Source organism: Podarcis cretensis (assembly GCF_951804945.1).
Source record: "Podarcis cretensis genome assembly, chromosome: Z".
Classification (NCBI taxonomy): Eukaryota; Metazoa; Chordata; class Lepidosauria; order Squamata; family Lacertidae; genus Podarcis; species Podarcis cretensis.
In genome coordinates this window covers 16,402,735-16,407,869 of record NC_137184.1, presented here as the reverse complement: position 1 = coordinate 16,407,869, position 5,135 = coordinate 16,402,735, and the positions used below count along the sequence as shown (strand labels likewise).

Below are 5,135 nucleotides of genomic sequence, written 5' to 3'. Positions count from 1 at the left end.
TGCAGCTGGGGCAGATGAATTTGTCCGGTTGTGCATATGCAGATACACCATGGCATTTCTTCTCTCTGCACTCCTCTCAGCAGTCATTTCTCATCTGACCACTGCTATGGATACACAGCTTGACTGCCTCTCCCAAGGCACTGCGGTCGTCTGCAAGGGATTCCAACATGGCAGGGCTGAGGTTAGTGATGCAGAGACACAACTAGGCACACTTATCTAAAACTAACATTTTTAATATATGTATTTATTTCTTGTGGCAAAATTGGCCATTCTTCAACATCACTTTAGCCTTCCTTGGCCTGGCACACAGTTTTGGAAGAGCAGCTCTCCCCTGTTGTGTGATCCCTGCAATGACAAGAAACGCAGCAATCAGGGTCCCTGGTCCACCTGGAGACTTTCAACATAGCCTATTTAGCATAAGGTGCAATCCTTTAGGAACGTTTGCAGAGAACATCGCATGAGTCAGGTCTGATGCAACAATTTTTCCAAACCTTTATCTTTCCTCTCCCATAAGCAACATACCGTATTTCGCCATTTATTCTGGTTTGGCTAAGAGTTCATTCCTCCTTTCCTCTGCTATTATTTGTTCATCTTCCTGCTGCTGCTTCTCTCCCCCTCTCCCCCTTTCTCTCCCTCTCTTTCTCTCCCTGTGCCTGGCGGCTTATGAGAGACACTACGGCATGAAAAGATATTCGCTCAAATAAAGTTGGATTGAACTATATTATTGAAAAAGTGACCTCCAGTGGTCACTGGGACATTCACCCATCAGCTGCAGGCAAGTGAAAAAAGGCTATTGCCGGGGACTTTTTCAGCCTAAGGGGGGACAGTGCCACGGATGACCGCAATGTCCTCCCCAGTCAACACCCCCCATATATATTAATACTTAAAACACACACACACCAGAATTTTTAGTCTTGTAAAGGTGTATTTCGCACAGGCAGCACTCAAGTCCCTAGCGGCACATGGGTCACAATTGTAAGGTGTCATTCAAAAGGATCACAGCACCTTTTATTCCACACATTCTTCCCCTCCCCACCTCACAACCCCCCACTGAAGCCCCATTCAGAAATCTATCCTTCTGGATAAGTGGCTGGTGGCTTATAGAAAACTCTAAAAAGGTAGTTTCAGAGGAACTGACTTGGTTCACGCCATGGGATCCACAGAAATCAGGTACGTGTCTCCTGCAAGGGGCCAGCATGCTGACCAGCATTGTGGATGCTCAAAGGCCCAGGAGTCTGTGCTCTCAGAAATGAAATGTTTTTTATTTCCCTTCCAGAAGCAGCCATGATCCCATGCAGCGAGCCTCCCATTTATTCGGATAGTTCATATCATATTCTGCTAGATTGCCTTTGGAATTTACACAGCAGCCTTGTAAAGTAGGACACAGCAGTGCATGGAATGAACTGTAGATCAGTTTAACAAAGTTCACCAAATTAGTTTGAAAATCTCTGAATGATACCTAAAACCAATTCCAGTAATTGCGGAGTGACTGGGACATGAATTAAGTTTGTTTTGTGGAGGAGCTCTGAACAATTTCCAGTTCATTTTCAAGTTAATTATTTTACATAGTCCTTATTTTTTAGTTCTTTTAGCTTTAAGGTCATAATTGTTGGGGGAAATAACTGAAAACATGCACATTCCACTCTTCGTATGTTTTGACATTTTCTTAGGATGCTTTCAAACAACACTTTATTCCGTCTTCCACATCTTCGAAGTTTCACATCTTAAGTGATCTTTCACATGGCATAAAACCACTTCTGGTTTGGAAGGTTCCATGAACCAGGGGCCATAAAAAGAAAAAAAAAAGATTGATTCCATTTCCCCCCGTTACTTTGAAAACCACTGTTATGTGTTTGTAGGGTGCCATACACCATGAATCCCTGGATTCAACAAAAATAGAATTAATCAAGGTTTGGGAAGTTAAACTGTGCCAAATTCTGAAGCCCAAAAGATACAGCTAGGCAAGCCTGGTGATAGCTTGTCGGTCCTTAGGAGAACAAGGCCTGGTAATGGTCTGGGATATTAAACCAGAATATTAACATCCACAGAATGTGCTAGTCAGTAAATGGGTGGAGCCCCGTCTTGAGATGAGAGGCAGTTAGCATAACAAAATATGTATTTTATCAAAGTAATTGTTGAACTGAAATACAATTAAGAAGTAGTAAAATGGGGGGGGGGGCAAAAGAGCGGGGCCCTAAGCTATAGCTTGTTTAGCTTATACATAAATCCAACACTGAGTCCAGCATCCTATTCTCACAGTGGCCAACCCTCAAGCAGGATCCAAGCACAAGAGCCCTCTCTACTCCTGCTTTTTCTAGCAATGCTATCCAGAAGCATTACTGCCTCTCTCCACTGTGGGAAGAGAATAGCCATCATGGCTAGTAGCCATAAATAGCCTTTTTCTCCATGAATTTTTCCAATACTCTTTTAAAACCGTCCAAGTTGTAGGCTATTACTGCCCTCTGAGGGAGTGGGTTGCACAGTTTAACTCTGCATTGCGTGAAAAATGACTTCCCACCCCCCTCTGTCCTGAATCTTCCAACACTCAGCTTCATTGGCTGTCCATGAGTTCTAGTGTTATAAGAGAGGGAGAAAAGTTTTGTTGGCCACTATGAAAACAGGAGGTTGAACTAGATGGGCCACAGGCCTGATCCAGCAGGGCTCTTATGTTCTTATTATTTCCATTGCTCACAAATTATTTAATTATTTTTTTTATTTGTACAGCTTTATATACTGTTTAAAACCTCTACGTGAAATGGTATAAAATGCTCATTTAAATACAGCAAAAAGCAGAATTTAAAAACAACAGGCACAATAAAATTATGAAAATACAGATAAATTCAATATATTTTTAAAAACCAATGTGCACAATGGAATTACACATCTGGGTAGACTTGCCTGAACAAATCAACAGTACAATAATATCAATATGGAGGGAGTTCCTAGGCATGGCCACACATGCAAGAATAGGTGCTACAGAGAGTAAGTGATGCTACATTGTAGCTCTGTGTTGTTGGTATAATTTGGAAAATTGGGTGGAAGTGCTTGGCCCATGTCTTGAGCAGACCATCCCCTTAAGAAACTAGCAACCATCTTGAACTCCTTAAAAAAAAAAATTCTAACATTGGAATCTCACCCAGTAGCTCCTTAAGCTTTTTGAAATCAGCCTTCTTAAAGTCAAATGTGCATGTTTGACTACTCAGTTTTCCCTTGCCTCTGTAATCATGAAACCCAGGAACTCACAATCACGTCCTCCCAAGTTTCCCAGTTCAGTCAATCAGTTCTTCCCCTTGGTGAGGACCAGGTCCAAGATACGATTATCCCCTTCTGGGAAATGAAATTTTCAGCAAGGGATTGGAGGAATTTGTTGGACCTTAGTCCCAGCAGATACCGCGGCAGTTGAAGTCGCCCATCTCTACTGTAGCTCTCCTTTTTGAATGTTTAGTAATCTGCTCTAGGAAAGCATCAGAAAGCATCACCCAAGTCTTCAGTCTGGCTTGGTGGTCTTTAGCAGACACCCACAGTAAGGTGACTGCTGTTTCTCCCCTATGATTTTTACCCACATACTCTCAATCTGCCTTCTGTGCTCCAAATCATGGATCTCTTCACAAGTGCACACACATCCTTGAACAATGGAAGGCAGCTCCTCTTAGGAGTTTAGGGAGTTTAATTGCATATTCCCATAAAACAATCATGACCAATACAAAGCAGTTCACAGATTAAAAGTTCACTCCTGACTTACCTGCTAGTGTTCTCTATTCCTGGGCTCTTTATCAACAGCTCATTATTGGGAAAATCCAGAGCAAAATGGAAGTGATGTGGGTTCTAATAGGATTCAGAGCATGTGCAAGAGCTGGGGGAGGGGGAGTTCCTGTCAGGAGCAATCAGATATCTGAAGAGCTCCTTTTGGGGTGTCGTCCATGTCTACACCCAGCTGAGACTCCTGGAGCAAATCATCACACTGTATTACACAGCAGGAAAGGTTGTCAGAAGGGTGTGTTGTTGGTTTTTTGTGAGAGCGCGAGACCAGAATCCAGGAAACCAGGGGCGGAAATCATATGATAAGCTACATTACAGGGTTCATTTCAGCAGCAGCAACAAAATTTATTCTATGATCAAATAGGAATGGGTGCAGAATTCAGATCTGTTCACATCTGAAAGTGAACTGACTTCATTCACAATTGCCCAAACTCAGGGGTTGAGCACTGATAGCTATGGAAGAGAAATGGAGCCAAGAAAAGATAAAATGAAGATATTTATTAGCAGACTATGAGGAAACCAAATTATCTTATGCTGTATAACTAAGGGGACCAAAAACAACAACAATAATCCATGCTCAGTGGCCACAGAATGCTGACTGACAAAGGGTGGGGGTAACAACAATGCAATGGAGTGTCCTGGGAGAGGGTGGCTGGCTGACCTGAACACCTGAATAACACTCCACGATGCAAAATTTTGTTGCAGCTCTCACTTTTTGTTGCTCTAGCTTCCTTATAAAATTGAGGGCATGGGAAGGAAAACACAGCTTTTCTGTTAATGAAAGAGCCTGTTTTGAAAACAAGAACCTAAGAAGAGCCCTGCTGGGTCAGGACAAAGGAGGCCCATCTAGTCCAGCCTCCTGTTCTCACTGTGGCCAACCAGGTGCCAAAATGGGAAGCCCACAAGCAGGACCTGAGCACAAGAGCTCCCCTCCCCTCCTGTGGTTGCCAGCAACTGGTATTCACAAACATTAAAAGGTAAAGGTAAAGGGACCCCTGACTATTAGGTCCAGTCGTGGCCGACTCTGGGGTTGTGGCACTCATCTCGCTTTATTGGCCGAGGGAGCCGGCGTACAGCTTCCGGGTCATGTGGCCAGCATGACTAAGCCGCTTCTGGCGAACCAGAGCAGCGCACGGAAACGCCGCTTACCTTCCCGCCGAAGCGGTACCTATTTATCTACTTGCACTTTTTGGTGTGCTTTCGAACATTACTGCCTCCAAAAACAAGGTCTAAAAATGTTTCTATTCCAGATTCAATGTTATGCTTTTAATTTTTATTTTTTTATAAAAAAAATCTTTGTCACTAGTTCCCTTGGTACTTGTCTCAGTTACCTCCACCCCCAATTTATTTAGCTGATTAAAAAAACATATATCTGA

The 5,135-nt window shown here is 43.1% G+C and overlaps 1 long non-coding RNA gene across 1 annotated transcript; it reads right to left on the bottom strand.

Annotated features, from left to right (window-relative positions):
* Window positions 1–212: 212 nt before the first annotated feature.
* On the bottom strand, window positions 213–4,993 carry LOC307207559. The gene is made up of 2 exons (XR_013834719.1): window positions 3,743–4,993; window positions 213–345 (listed from the first exon to the last, which is right to left on the bottom strand). It is a non-coding gene; the product is annotated as an uncharacterized lncRNA (long non-coding RNA).
* Window positions 4,994–5,135: the final 142 nt, after the last annotated feature.